Source organism: Schistocerca cancellata, chromosome 7 (genome assembly GCF_023864275.1).
Source record: "Schistocerca cancellata isolate TAMUIC-IGC-003103 chromosome 7, iqSchCanc2.1, whole genome shotgun sequence".
Classification (NCBI taxonomy): Eukaryota; Metazoa; Arthropoda; class Insecta; order Orthoptera; family Acrididae; genus Schistocerca; species Schistocerca cancellata.
In genome coordinates this window covers 369,871,170-369,887,775 of record NC_064632.1, presented here as the reverse complement: position 1 = coordinate 369,887,775, position 16,606 = coordinate 369,871,170, and the positions used below count along the sequence as shown (strand labels likewise).

Below are 16,606 nucleotides of genomic sequence, written 5' to 3'. Positions count from 1 at the left end.
TAACAAAGGAGCTCAATATCTCAACTAGTGTGCACAAGGAGAAATATCGCTATTGTCTAGCGAAAACCATCCCAATAACCATTGCACTGAGAGGCAGCTACAAATCTCCTTAAATGACGCACCTGTAAATAGTGTGAAGATAAGATCAGGCAAGGAAGAGCTGACAAAGAAACAACTTCTGCCCAACTTTATAACATGTACTATCTGCCCACGACAATTCGGCCTGTGAGACCTGTCTCGAAGCCACTAAACCAGGTTATCTACGCCAGCTATCTACTTAGCCTCAATCGATCTTGTTCTACCTGACAATGACGGAAACAAAATGCAGTGCTGATGCTTTCTGAGCAGTATTTTGTCACAGCAGTACTATTTTAACAGCTTACCGAAAATTTGTGCCAAATGATTCTTGTTTTTTTCTAGTTATCTCGGTTTTAATTTTTTTTTACTAGTCGCATTTTTTTCCTCTGCAATGGCTCTGACCTAAAAAAAAGTGGAAAATAGCACTGGAAATTGCTGTGACTCTGGTATTAAAGATCCATGTAGCTCATTAGGGCCATTTAAGAAGATTTAATATTACACCCATTTAGATACTAAATAGAAAATCTAAAAGCAGTAATAAGTATTAGACAGGTATTCATATCAGACTCCACCACGGGCCGTTAGTGTGACTGCTACGAATAATAGACGTCGTCACCAAAAGTTATTGCTGTGTTACGGAACGATCACAGAACGATAATATTAATTTAAAAGTAGGAAAAAGTTGTTTGACATTGGAGTGTTAAAAAGTAAAAAAAGGTAAATTGTGTTGTAGTGCATTTAAGAACGATTACATGCACTTATCGTTGAATGCCAAGATCCACAGTCTTAAATGATGAGACAGTAAGAGTTATTAAGGCAGTAAACCAGTTTATCCGATCTGACTAAAAAAACCATAATTACTCTAAGAAGCAAACTAGAGACAGCAGCACAGAGAGAAAACGGCTGCCTCAGAAACAGGTACATAATGTTAAGCACGTGTGTGACAACTGTTAAAAGAACCTGGCAGATGCACTTACACATATCTTTACCAACAGCGATGAAATACCTTTCATATAAAGGAAAGAATCGTTCAGAATTGTTGGTTGGGAGACCCAGATGGGTTTTTCAGCTACCTAATTGGAAGGTGTCTTCCCCAGCACCCTTTTCCAAGCGATGATTGTCTTAAACGTATCTGTTGAGCATATATGACTGCATTCGGTATGTACATATGCTGTCATATGTATTTTATGATGATGGTAGACGGGTGGGGCGAAAGTATTGCCGCCTCGTAGCACTAATGAGACCTTCAGGATTTTCCTCCCCATCCGACCAGCCAATGTCAGATGCCCTCGCTTCAGTGCGAGGCTGTTTAGAATTCAGTCCTGGACACTGGTGATCAGGAACCATCACTCGCCCCTTACCGGCCAATAACAGCGGCGTAAAATTCTTCCACCACAAAGATTCGAACTGATTACTCCACAGTCGAGCGGCACGGCGGAGGCATGCATTAGCAACCTCGGCTATGGAGATGGGTATTTTTGCGTATGTTCTCAGTAGTTATTTGAAGTTCACTGTCCTGCATATGACTTAAAGTAAAAACAAACAATATGCGCGACGGGCGAATTTATCTAGCAGTCAACGAAATAAAGTGTTTCAAACAAGATCTGCGGGAAAATGTCTCTTTTCGATGAATACCAAAATTAGATTTTGTGCTCCGCTGTAGATGAAAAGAAAGAATAGAACGTTACTTTAAAACGCCATTGGCACGGAGATTATTATAGACCTCTTACTGAGCTGTACGAGAATAAGAAACAAAGGGCCTTATTCAAATATTCTACCTATGTTGTCTTCAAGGATTTATTTTTATTTTATTTATTTATTTACTTATCCTTATAGGATTAGTGTCATCAGACCTCCTCTTACGTCGAACCAGGGTTTCACATATACAGTAGATTTTTCCTAAGAAATAGCAATATTAAGATGGCAAGTAGCCTTGAAATGTTTTGAGTGTCTAAAGTGGCAATACGAGTAAATAATACTGAGTATGAGCTAATATAGTTAACACTGGCAGTACTAGTGCGACTGCAGCTGCTGCCACTAATATTGGTGGCAATAATAATAATAGTAGTGGCAGATATAGAAATAATTTAAAACGTACGAGATAGATGTTCTCTGTTATAGCAAGTTCTGGGGAAAGGAAATTTAAGGAGACTGCACCAACTAAGAACACTGGAAAGTGGGGAAGATATGGTTAGGGAAACTTAAAGCAGAATAGCTGGAGAGAGTTTAAACCCCATTCCCTTATATACGTGAGAAACCCACTGCGCACCTCGCTCAATAATGTGTTCGTACAACAGCTGGGACAGCCTGCCGGATATTCCACGTGAATAGAAATATGTGGTCTGTTAACATATTGTCATCTGATTGTGTGTATGAGAATAATTCTTCTTTCAAATCTTTAGACAAACGCGACGTTAGTGAAGCATGTAGTGTAACAGCCCTGGATTTCATATAGGAGTATGCGACGCACAGTTTTTAGTGTATTATTCGATACATTCTATCGAGAATTACGTTGTCAGATGACTACATTTATGTTTACCCTCTCATATTTCTTACTCATTATTCAGTATTATTTGGAAGGACTGAAAGTTGTCTGAGTAGCGATACTAAACATACCAGCTCATTAAGAAAATTATAAATCTGTATAAGCTGAAGCAACATATTTACATATTTCACTTCGGTTAAAACAAAACTGTCAAATCCAACAGAATAGTAATTTACATACTTAATTTAATTTTTTGCATGAATTCTCGTATAGAAAATTCCAGAAAGACGGTACGGAAAAAAATCAAGAGTGACTGGTAATGTATGACATAATGTCCAAAATGCTTGTATAACAATGTAACTTCAGAGCTGAAACCTGCGCAAATGGTAGTAATCGAAATAGTTAAATAATGTAGTGGAGATTTGCTTATTTTAAAAATAATTGTTTAAAGTTTATATTTTACGAAATTTTGTATAAAAAATGAATATACACTGAAGGAAAATAAATCGCAGCGCTAAGAAGGAATTGTGCGACATAGACGGAAGTTGGTAGGCGTGTTCCTACATCCGAAAGATAATGTCTATTCCAGTTTCGCGCCAGTGACATAAGAGTGGCGCTAGTAGTGCCACTATGAGGATGAAAATCGGGTTTGCTTTAAATGCACGCTGTAACTATCGTGAGCGTTAGTTACCGTTGAGATTAGTCGTGGTGAGTTGATGTTAGTGAAGAATGTGTTTAGGGCGACAACAGACGCCGTTATTAACATCTCATTGAGTTTGAACGTGGTCTTGTAATAGGGCTATGGAAAACTATGCGTTCCTCTGCCATATTGCTGCAAGACGTCGCAGGAATGTAGCCACTGTACGTGATTGCTGACAGCGTTGGTCACAAGGATGTACGGTAGAGATGGGGGATCCGCTCTTGAACTAATTCATAGAGTTGAATCTTTCAAAGGAGTGAACAATCAGTGATTCAGAAAAAAATAACGGTAGCTCCAAACGTTTCCCACGGCAGAGAGAGAGAGAGAGAGAGAGAGAGAGAGAGAGAGACGGAGCATATCAGCAGCGCCTCTGCTGGTCAGAGCACAGTGCACGCCACACAACACAACCAGCGCCGGCCTCTGCCCTCCTTCTACCTTGGCTGCCTGCATTGTGCAGTGCCCCATCGGATTTTGTGTTTCACATATGCCGTGCCGTCTCTGTGCGTCGTCTGCCGCCTGCAGTGTCTGGCGCAGCTTAACTTCGCATCGCACTCTGTCGGCGATCGTTTCAGTCGCACGTCCTGCCCTCTGGGCAGTTGATGCGAGCAACAGGACACAGAGCCACCTAGCGGATAACATAGGAACTACTTGCAACAACCTACTCGCAAGGGAACGGACGATTTGTCTCGGAGCGGGTGAGTTCACCGCTCCCCCCACCCTCGGAACTCGCCCGCTCAACGCTCGCCCCACCGTCTCGACTCTAGCCAGAGCGTTGAGCAAAGCGACTCAGGTGTCACTCTGGTCTCTGCGGTCTCAGCTCACGCAGTAATACAGCTCGCGGCTCGACCTGCTCGACTCAGCGCCTCTGCATCGGAGTTCGTCTCTACTGGATATTGTTCTTCGTAGTAATACTGCTATGTATATTACATTATTATGTTATGTATACATCAATTGTTTTTATTTTATTTTTATTTGTTTAAACTGATTAGATTAGGTTCCTGATGACTCCTCTTACTATAGGATTTTTATTATGGACACTCGAATTTATGCTTTAATTACGAGCGAAGCGATAAACGTATCGCAAAATGTGATACACCAATATTTTCCTTGTTTTATTCTGCGTAAGGCTATATGCAGCACTTTCGTTTTACAGTCAAATTTATATTTTTTTTTCTTATTCTGGTACGGATTTTGCGATTTTAGGCGTCTTTGGAAGGAAATGTTCACTTTAAAAATATATGGCTTGCGATGTATTTGTATGAGGTTAATGAAATTTTAATACATTATAGCCAAATATATTGTTAATGTAAATCTCAAGTTACAACATTTTCCGATCACCCAAAATACCACGATAGTGCAAAATAAATCAATAATCAAAAACTTTGTCATATCGTGGAAATTTCAATAAACAATACAAAATTCTTACTCATTATCTGTGTTACTTCAAAATAGGATCAAATAAGATCAAAATACAGGTATAGTACTGGAATAAACCAAGTTTAAAGGGCAATGTGCCTTCCATTTATTTTCTATTGTAAATGAGTGGTGAGTCATGAAAAAGAGCTAATTCATTTCAGGGAGTGAACAGTTCTGATCCAATCTCTGAAAAGAACAGTTTTGCCCATCTCTGATGTACGGTGGCAAGAAGACCAGGCTTCAGACGGCCATGTGCGGTTACCGAGTGGGAAGGCCATCATGTTTGCCATGTGGCTCTGACGCACAATACTGCATCTGCAGCAGCAATTTGAGCAGCAGTTGCCACCTCAGTGACACTACAAATTGTTACGAATCGGTTACTTTAAGGAGAGCTCCGAGTCAGCAGCCCTTCAGCGTGCATTCCACTGACCCCAAACTATCGCCATTTGCGACTTCAGTGGTGTGAAGCGAGGGCTCGCTGGAGGGCAGATATAGGTCTGTTGTGTTTTCTGACGAAGCTTGGTTCTGTCTCGGTTCCAGTGATGGCCTTATTTTGTTTAGAATGAGGCCAGTTGAACGCCTGCAACCAACCTGTCTGCGTGCTACAGGCACAGGAGCAACTGCTGGAGTTACGGTCTGGGGTGCGAATTCGTATGGCAGCAGGAGCTCTCTCGTGGCTATCCCACGCACCCTGACCGCAGACTAGTACCTCAGTCTGCCGGTTCCACTGTCCTTCGTGAACAGCATTTCACGGAGTGTTTCCAACAGGATAACGCTCGCCCACATACCGCTATTGTAACCCAACATGCTCTACAGCGGGTCGATGTGTTTCTTTGGCCTGCTCGGCCACCTGATCTGTCTGCAGTCGAGCACGTATGGAACATCATCATACGACAACTCCAGCGTCATCCACAAACAGTGTTAACCGTCCCGGTGTTGGCCGACCAAGTGCAACGTGCATGGAACTCCATCCCACAAACGGACACCCCGGATCTGTACAACACAATGCATGCACGGGTGTATGGTTGCATTCAACACTCTAGCTGTTACATCGGTTATTAATGTGCCAGCTTTCTGCATTTGCAATGAAATATCTCGCGCTTACATTAACATGTGATTATGCAATGTTATTACTTAAATATGTTACCTAGACAAATGTATTCCCGAAATTTTATTACGCTGCATTAATTATTTTTTGGTACTGCGATTTTTTCCGTCCGTCTACAGAAAAACTTAATAATGTCAAATGTTCACTGTAAAACTTACTAACACTGTTAAGTTTTTGTGGAAACACAATTTCTAGTTACAGCTTTGTAAAAGTGTTAATTCTAATAATGCAGTTAATACTGCATAATTATTCCACTTTTAAATAAGTGCCGAGTTTGTTGCGGTTTTTGGTTAGTTGTTTCCACGTCAGAATTGGTCACTTGAGGCAGTTGAGAAAATATCCAGATAAATACTGAGGTCAAGAATTGTATCAATATATGTGAACATCACTATGAAATTACGGATAACAACAAGAGAGAAAGTCAGTGTTTGGTTTCTATAATTTTGAAAATACGACCCTGGACCTCTCGAAAAGTTTCTAGACGACGATTATGTTTCATCGGATACGTAAAGTTTTTTAATGATAAGTGTTGTAACATTAAGTGCTGAATGTGTGTACTTTAGTTAAAGCAGTGCACTATTGCGGTAATGAGGATTTATATCAGAAGCTGAAGTATGAGCTAGTTCATCTCTTTTACAGTGCAGTTGAGGAGTATGACTATTGTCTCTTTTATATTTGTCTCGGCTTAACACCCCATTGCCGGTGGGATGATTATAGGTCACACGGCTACTGGTAAAGAGTTGGTGAAATGGGAAAACGACCAGGACGAAACGTGTTTTAAGTTATAATTCCAGTGTCCATATGGGGCAGGGACAAACCGTGGAGAACAGTGGACTGTCATTTAAATAGAGACACCGTGTCACTGATATATATGACAGTCTCACCAGAGGCCATCAAATCGTGTTCTTTGAGTGATGACAATTGAAAATGTTTAACTTGTATCGCTTATTTCATGGAAATTACTGTAATATTATCTAAGAAAACAATGATTAGGAATGAATTTTTATTGGCTGGATTCATTTGACTCTGGACAAGGGCAACTTTCTATCAAGACAGAGATAAATCTGTAAAGGCTTAACTAAAGAACACCTATTCGTAGTCTTAGGTAATTGACTATATATTTTCTAGAGTAATTATACTAATGTGTGCTGTTTGTGTTCGGAATTGAACTCATCATCTCGGCAATAGCAATGTTTAAGTACGTCAGTGATGCGTGAATGACCCCTACGACGAGTAGGCAATGCACGGAAGTGAAACGATGAAATTCTGTAGCTGAATTACTTACTTTCCTCTTAGCAGGCCGCAGACGTGTCACGAACAACTGACCTTTGCGTTCCTTGACTCACCTGCGAAAACAAAAACACTATTTATTGTTTCATTTTATAAAATTACATATAGAAGGAAGCATTAACACTATGCACTGAATGTCTCAGAAAAAAATGAAACTACTTTCAGAGCTTATTCATTGTTTATGAAGCTTTACGGCAGTATATATACGCCAGTGTGGTATATAGTGCATTCTATGTTTATCTCAAGAGGAGAAGAGCTGGTTTGGCACTTGCGAAAAATGAGCCTTTTTTTACCACGACTGGTAAAGTAAATGTGCTAATAATTTTTACATCACACAAGGGAATCCCGTCAATTGTTAATCACGGATTTGGACAAAGTTTCGTGCAGATCTTCGTCACTGAAAAACTAAAACCTACATTTATTTCGGCTTTGAGTTAAATAATACGTAGCATTTAAGACCACCGATGTACGGATTTCTTGTGTCACTTCAGTCGCTTACAGTCATTCTGCTCCGTGAACCAGTGGTAAATTTGAGGAACCCTTCTTCATAATAAATGAACATTTCAAGCAATTTTTAAAGAATACTGACTTGGAAAACCGTTTCAACATTATACACAACCAATACAGCGACAAATAAAAGCACACAGTGGAATTTTGCATTGTTTGTTTACAAGGCTACCAAATCTTATTCTCGCCCAAGGACACAATGCATTCGTCACATATGCAAAATTTATCTTATCGTCCTCTTTCATGGATCTTTCCCCTCGCTGTGGTCATACCAGTACAATCTACTCTCGCGGTCTTCGAATCTTTCATTTATCTAACACTTCCCCCAACACGGGCTACGAGGCTTCATCTTGCACAGAGCTTTTTAGCGAGCCAAGCAGTACGTCTCTCTTGCCAACTTCAGCTACACGCAAAGTATTGCTGACCCATGTGTGCGTCCGTCGACTGACTATTGCTTTACACTCGGTCAGCAGCGTCCAAGAATTTGCTGCCATGTGTTCCCTTGTACGTCTAACAATTACTCTGATTTCGGTCATCTACAGTGTTTTTATTCCGGCTTTGAGTTCAATAATATGTAGCTTTGGCAGCCGATGTACAGATTTCTAGTGTCACTTCAGCCGCTTACAATCATTCTGCTCCGTTCTTCTGACAAAAATAAGGATGAGAAACATATGTCAAGTAATTTGAGCTTTCAGTTATTGGAGTGAGTTAGGTTCGTTTCTTGCGGACGCCGGGATGATTGAAAGAAAGCTTTCCTTGGGCAGTGACGTTAGCATGTGATTTGTCCTAAAAGTGTCAATGCGTTTCATATAGGCCAGGGATTAACTGTTTAAACTCGACTTTGCTTTCCCTTCGCGTTAATTTACCAGCAACGTGTCCACTTTTCTTTGAGTAAAACGTGATCCGACTTGACAAAAGCGACCCAAAATCTCAAAAAGTGTACATTTTCTGCACTCCGGAGCTCAAGACGAACGCATGTGAAATGGGATATTGTAAAACCCTATGATATTTGTCACAGATTCAATCTCTCAGACAGTGATTATCATTTGTTATCTTCCCGTGAAGAGGGCTATTCATCGGCAACGATTCATGGTAAGTGATTACATGAATGCGAAGTCGCGGTGAGATTCGAGAAGGAAACTGCCGACTTTGGTGACTCGCAAGCAGAAAAGCAATAATAAAGAGCAGGGTGAAAATTCTACACCTACACCTAGACTCCGCAACAGACAAATGGTTCAAATGGCTCTTAGCACTATGGGACTTAACATCTGAGGTCATCAGTCTCTTAGAACTTAGAACTACTTAGAGCTAACCAACCAAAAGACATCACACACATCCATGCCCGAGGCAGGATTCGACCGTAGCGGTCGCGCTATTCCAGACTGAAGCCCTTAGAACTGCTCAGCCACAACGGCCGACTACGAGGCTTGCAGAGTGTAGTATATTTTAAAGTACTGAGTCTTGCTACCCACGTTATTGGTATCATCACAACGCACAAGACGCGAGTTGGAATATGGATTATGGCTGAATATTTACTGGCATGATGGGGATGACATGACTGACAGTAAAACCGCGGCGCGGAAGGCATTAGGATGCCACCACGTTATTTCCTAAGTGCAGCAACTATCGTAATTACAGGAAATTAGAAAGGTATATTGGAAGCAGTGCCAACGGCCTTGTCGCAGCGGTAACACCGGTTCCCGTCAGATCACCGAAATTAAGCGCTGTCGGGCTGGGCTATCACTTGGATGGGTGACCATCCGGTCTGCCGAGCGCTGTTGGCAAGTGGGGTGCACTCAGCCCTTGTGAGGCAAACTGAGAGGTAATTGATTGAGAAGTAGCAGCTCCGGTTTCGGAAACTGACATACGAGCGTGAGAGCGGTGTGCTGACCACATGCCCCTCCATATCCGCATCCAGTGACACCTATGGGCTGAGGATGACAAGGCGGCCGGTCGCTACCATTGGGCCCTCTTGGCCTGTTCGGGAGGAGTTTAGTTTATATTGGAAGCAAAAATTTTGGGAAAGAAAGGCCACGAAACAAATAGTTTATCTACTGCAGATAACAAATTGTCAAATTTATCAACAAGACAATACAAAATCGGTAGTTAATTATGATAACATCATTTTTACTATAATTATTCTGTGCTGTATCCGACGCAGCACTCAATTTCAACATGGAGTTGTGAAAAATACAGGGAGACAATTATTGAACTATATGAAAAAAAACGCAAATTAGTTAGAAACTACTCAGTGCACACACTTAATTCAACGTCACTACAGATACTCGGATTTAGATTATGACATGTTCGATATGCCTGCCATCATTGGCGATGATGTAGTGCAGATGAATAGCGAAATTGTGCATGACCACCTGAATGGCTCTTTTCAACTCAGCAATGGTTTTGGGGTTATTGCTGCACATATCGTCTTTAATATAGCCCCACAGAAAGGAGTCGCATGTGTTCAGATCCGGAGAATGTGGCGGCCAGACTGCGGTACCCAAATTGCTCTCCCAGGACATCAAACACTCTCCTGCTTCGGTGGCATCGCTCTCCGTCTTGCATGAACCACGTCTTGTCGAAATGAGGATCACTTTGGATAATGGGGATGAAATCATCTTCCAAAACCTTCATGTACCGTTCAGTAGTCACGGTGCCATCAAGGAATATCATACTGATTATTCCGTGACTGTAGATTGCACACCACACAGTCACCCGTTGAGGGTGAAGAGACTTCTTGATCGCGAAATGCGGATTCTCAGTCACCAAAATGCGCCAATTTTGCTTATTCACGAACCCATCCAAATGAAAGTGGACCTCGTTGCTAAAACAAACAAATTAATTCTCAACTTGTCCCGCGGCCAACCGTGCGGTTTGAACGTCCTAATGCAAACCGTTTAAAAGTTATGACGATTTTATGTCATATAATTCAATAATTGTCACACAGTAGATACTCTATAATAAAGACAAACCGGTTATGAGTAAATAAAGCATTGCTCCATTTAATATTATTAATAATAATGACTGCTGCCAGATACTACTGTAACCAGTGTAATAGAAATATCAGCTATGTTGTATGTTTTTAATTTGTGCGAATATTTGTTCGAAAGATATTCATTGTATTTGACTCCTTCTTTTAGACAGGGACTTTTATTTGGTGTGCGCCATTTAGAATCGTGATAGGAGATGAGTAGCGACACAGAACAGTAGTAAAAAAGTTCGGTTTCGATCGCCGGCATTAAATGTGGCGAAAGTACTGCCGGAGGCAAATACAATACGTAGAGGCTTGAAGCAATGGCGGTCGACGGAAAAAAGAAATATGGGATGACAGCGTCACAAAGTTTAGAACAGCGCGACTTATTCAAAATACCATAAAAAGGTAGTGCACTTGAAGAAAAGAAAATTTGCACAAACAACGCCAAATATCAAGCTGTACCCATTTCCGTGCTCAAAAGAGACAGAAATTCACACGACAGATTTGCGTACCTTATGGAAGATTATCGTAATCGTTTTCATCATCAGCCACTTGACATTCATGTGGGCAATACGAGCAGCTGCAATATCCTGCAAATTACGTCGCCCAGAATTATTTCCTTGTAAAACTTAGAGGAAAATGTGAGATGGAAAACCTTGATTATAGAAGAGTGGGACTCGCTGTTAATTTATCGAGCCGGAGTAGGTAATCGTCATTGCCGTCGTGCGCACTGGGTTGAGCCACATTTCGATAACATCTGCAGTTGTGTAGCGTCTAAGCTTGTGTTGATTCCCAAAGATGACTTCGTAGGAAGTTTCCCACTTTTTTTTCCCAGTCCACATTTTCTAGTATTAGGTTTCTCAGCGTTTCTAGCAAATTTACATTTTCTTTTACATTAGTAACATCATTATACTAACTACGTCAGTGGTTTCCAACCAGACCATTACCCCTGAACGCAATCAGACAGTACTTAGTACCCCCCCCCCCCGCCCTCACTCCCCTGTCGTCTGTTGCGCCCTCTCCTACACATTATCACTAACTTTAGCGCCTAATTAAACTGCAGATAGAAAGACTTTTCTTGGAACACTTTTATTTTTAAAATCATGAAAGATGTGAAACATGAATGACGTACATGTGCGTGTACGTTCGTGTATGTGTGTGTGTGTGTGTGTGTGTGTGTGTCAGAATGAACACCCACAACTATCCGCAGTGAGCGTAGACACGTGTTACAAAACACAGTTCCCCTGCATTGCATTACTCCTCTCCGTTGCGGCATTTGTTTGACCCGCACTCTACAACCACACTTAAAATCAAACAAGTTCAGATGTACGCACAATACTTACTGTTTGAGAATCACTTGATTGCTGGACGCCTTACTTCCGAACTGGCACAAATTGGATGACTTCCGGCTATTAATGCTTTGTGTGTAACCAATCTAATAACAAATATATTACGTACAGCGTTATTTAGTTACTTCTGTGCTGTGCTGTCAATTAATTCATTGTATCAAAGCGAGTAATGAAGCAACTTCTGGATGACTGCAGGTAATATCTACAAATTGGAGAAGACGTTTTCTTGAGATTTTAACATTTTTTACGTATGTGTCTCACTTTTATCATCATCAGTGTACGGGACGAACCACAACATATGTATGTAGTGGGTGGATTATGTGACAAACCTGTAGCCCCCACTTGATTAACGCTACTAACTGAGAAAAAGCAATTATTGACAACTTATATAATCAATATTAGAGTGAAATTTTAACTCTACAGTGGAGTGTACGCTGATATGAAACTTCCTGGCAGATTAAAACTGTGTGCCGGGCCGAGACTCGAACTCGGGACCTTTGCCTTTCGCGAGCAAGTGCTCTTATTCATAAGTGGTAGAGCACTTGCCCGCGAAAGGCAAAGGTCCCGAGTTCGAGTCTCGGCCCGGCACACAGTTTTAATCTGCCAGGAAGTTTCATATCAGCGCACACTCCGCTGTAGAGTGAAAATTTCATTCTAGAAACATCCCCCAGGCTGTGGCTAAGCCATGTCTCCGCAATATGCTTTCTTTCAGGAGTGCTAGTACTGAAGGTTCGCAGGAGAGCTTCTGTAAAGTTTGGAAGGTAGGAGACGAGGTACTGGCAGAAGTAAAGCTGTGAGGACGGGTGTGAGTCGTGCTTGGGTAGCCCAGTTGGTAGAGCACTTGCCCGCGAAAGGCAAAGGTCCTCCGGCACACAGTTTTAATCTGCCAGGAAGTTTCAATTTAGAGTCTTAGTATTTAGTTTCGTGACTGAAACAGAATCAAATCGTTGAGTTTTTACTCCCTCAGAAAATTTCATTTTACCCCTCGGGTGGTACTACCTCCAGGATGGGAACCTCTGACCTACAACATAGGAAGATATACGTATAGAAAATGTTTTTAAGGGTTATTTTCTCTATTATGCGTAAGAACTCATTTATCACGGCTAAGGGGCACTGCATTTCCAGCAAATCGGCGTAATACTGCTCCCACCGCCTGTGCCTGTGTCACGATGTATGTTTCAAGCATCCATTCGTCTGGATGATGGTGTATCTGGGACGACCACCGATCTGGTGTAGCAAGAAATGCGATTCATGCTATCAGGAGTCACGTTGCCTTCTCTATCATCGCTCCTGTTGCAGCTGACAATGCAGTTGGGTCTGCTACGGAGCCCCTTTGTTGAACAATGTGCGCTGAATGACCTGCTCAGGAACACCTTTGCCTGCAAAAGCACTGTACTCTGCCGTCAGATCTGCTATCCTACTTCACAGAGCGACAAGCGTCCGACCTGCACGTTCTGTTATGATGCATGGACTTCCAGCACCTTCTCGACTACTCGTGCTTATATCGCCCCTCAAGCATTTTCCATAATTTCTCACGACAGTGTCCGGAAACGCTTACTTTCCATGTTAGAGCTCATTTTATTACTTCTCTTCAAATCACATTAATCATGGAATGGAAACACACAGCAACAGAACGTACCAGTGTGACTTCAAACACTTTGTTACAGGAAATGTTCAAAATGTCGTCCGTTAGCGGGGATACATGCATCCACCCTCCGTCGCATGGAATCCCTGATACGCTGATGCAGCCCTGGAGAATGGCGTATTGTATCACAGCCGTCCACAATACGAGCACGAAGAGTCTCTACATTTGGTACCGGGGTGGCGTAGACAAGAGCTTTCCAATGCCCCATAAATGAAAGTCAACAGGGTTGAGGTCAGGAGAGCGTGGAGGCCATGGAATTGGTCCGCCTCTACCAATCCATCGGTCGAATCTGTTGTTGAGAAGCGTACGAACACTTCGACTGAAATGTGCAGGAGCTCCATCGTGGTTCATAAATGGTTCAAATGGCTCTGAGCACTATGGGACTCAACTGCTGTGGTCATAAGTCCCCTAGAACTTAGAACTACTTAAACCTAACTAACCTAAGGACATCACACACATCCATGCCCGAGGCAGGATTCGAACCTGCGACCGTAGCGGTCGTGCGGTTCCAGACTGTAGCGCCTTTAACCGCCTGGCCACTCCGGCCGGCAGCTCCATCGTGCATGAACCACATGTTGTGTCGTACTTGTAAACGCACGTGTTCTAGCAGCACAGGTAGAGTATCCCGTATGAAATCATGATAACGTGCTCCATTGAGCGTAGGTGGAAGAACATGGGGCCCAATCAAGACATCACCAACAGTGCCTGCCCAAACGTTCACAGAAAATCTGTGCTGATGACGTGATTGCACAATTGCATGCGGATTCTCGTCAGCCCACACATGTTGATTCTGAAAATTTACCATTTGATCACATTGGAATGAAGCTTCATCCGTAAAGAGAACATTTGCACTGAAATGAGGATTGACATATTGTTGGATGAACCATTCGCAGAAGTGTACCCGTGGAGGACAATCAGCTGATGATAGTGCCTGCACACGCTGTACATGGCACGGAAACAACTGGTTCTTCCGTAGCATACAGTGACGTGGTCAACGTTACCTTGTACAGCAGCAACTTCTCTGACGCTGACATTAGGGTTATCGTCAACTGCACGAAGAATTGACTCGCCCATTGCAGGTGTTCTCGTCGTTCTAGGTCTTCCCCAGTCGCGAGCCATAGGCTGGAATGTTCCGTGCTCCCTAAGATGCCGATCAATTGCTTCGAACGTCTTTCTGTCGGGACACCTTCGTTCTAGAAATCTGTCTCGATACAAACGTACCGCGCCACGGCTATTGCCCCGTGCTAATCCATACATCAAATGGGCATCTGCCAACTCCGCATTTGTAAACATCGCACTGACTGCAAAACCGCGTTCGTGATGAACACTAACCTGTTGATGCTACGTACTGATGTGCTTGATGCTAGTACTGTAGAGCAATGAGTCGCATGTCAACACAAGGACCGAAGTCAAATTACCTTCCTTCAATTGGGCCAACTGGCGGTGAATCGAGGAAGTACAATACATACTGACGAAACTAAAATGAGCTCTAACATGGAAATTAAGCGTTTCCGGACACATGTCCACATAACATCTTTTCTTTATTTGTGTGTGAGGAATGTTTCCTGAAAGTTTGGCCGTACCTTTTTGTAACACCCTGTATAAAGTACGCCAGCGGAAAGACAAAATCAGTCCCTCATTGTCCAATAACAATGATAATGTCACTGATGATGGCGCCACTAAAGCACAGTTACTAAACATAGTGCCGGCCGGAGTGCTCGAGCGGCTCTAGGCGCTACAGTCTGGAACCGCGCGACCGCTACGGTCGCAGGTTCGAATCCTGCCTCGGGCATGGATGTGTGTGTCCGTAGGTTAGTTAGGTTTAAGTAGTTCTAAGTTCTAGGGGACAGACAACCTCAGCAGTTAAGTCCCATAGTGCTCAGAGCCATTTGAACCATTTGAACTAAACACAGTTTTCCGATATTCCAATGAAGACGATGTAAGTGTTCTGGAACTTCAATCAAGAACAACTGCCAACATGAGTAACTTAAAACCAGGTACCCACGGTGCAGCGAAGCAGCTTCAACCACTTAATAAAGACAAGGCATCCGGTTCAGATTATGTACCTGACAGGTTCCTCTCACAGTATGCTGATACAATAACTCCATACTTAATATTCATACACAACCGCTCGCTCGTCGAAAAGTTCGCACCTACAGACTGTAAAGCTGCACAGGTCACACCAATACCGAAGAAAGCAAATAGAAGTAATCCTCTGCATTACAGACTCACATCACTAACGTCGATTTTCAGTGGGATTTTGGAACATATACTGTGTTCGAACATTATGAATTACCTCGATGAAAACTGTTTATTAACAGACGGCCAACGCTGATTCAGAAAATATTGTTCTTGTGGAGCACAACCAGCTGTTTATTCACACGAAGTGATGAATGCTATCGACAGGGGATGTCAAACTGACTCCATATTTTTAGATTTCCAGAAGGCTTTTGACACCGTTCCTCAGAAGTGATTTCTAATGAAATTTTATGGGTATGCAGTATCATCTCTATTGTGCGACTGGATTCGTGATTTTTTATCAGAAAGGTCACAGTTCGTAGTGGAAATGGAAATAATCGTATGGAATTATTGGCTGGGAGTCCCCATTCGGGGATGTTCGGCCGCCGTATTGCAAGTCCCTTTTAATTGACGCCAATTCAGCACTTGCGGGTCAATGATGATGAAAATTATAATGGACACCCTGCCGGGAATCGAGCCCGGGCCCCCTGCGCGGTAGGCGGAAACGCTACCGCTACGCTACGGAGGCGGACTACAGTTCTTAGTAACTGTAGGAAAGTCATTAGGCAAAACACAGGTAATATCTGCGTTCACCAAGGAAGTGTTACAGACTCACTGCTGTTATTAATCTACAAAAACTATTTAGGAGACAATCTGAAAAGCTCTGTTAGATTGTTTGCGACTGATGCTGTCATTTACCATATAAAGTCATCAGATGGTCAAAACAAATTGCAAAGCGATATCTGTATGTTGCTAAAAGTGACAATTGACTCTAAATAACGAAAAGTCGAAAGTCATCCACATGGGTACTGGTTT

At 42.4% G+C, this 16,606-nt stretch overlaps 1 protein-coding gene, 1 long non-coding RNA gene and 1 pseudogene across 2 annotated transcripts in view; 2 read left to right on the top strand and 1 right to left on the bottom strand.

Moving 5' to 3' along the window:
• The window catches only part of LOC126092020 (uncharacterized), a 510,940-nt gene that overhangs the window by 107,220 nt on the left and 387,114 nt on the right, over positions 1 to 16,606 (top strand). The window lies entirely within an intron of this gene.
• LOC126092019 (ATP-binding cassette subfamily G member 4-like) overlaps positions 1 to 16,606 on the bottom strand; it is a 465,655-nt gene that overhangs the window by 124,740 nt on the left and 324,309 nt on the right. The window lies entirely within an intron of this gene.
• Positions 9,251 to 9,368, top strand: LOC126093216 (5S ribosomal RNA; annotated as a pseudogene).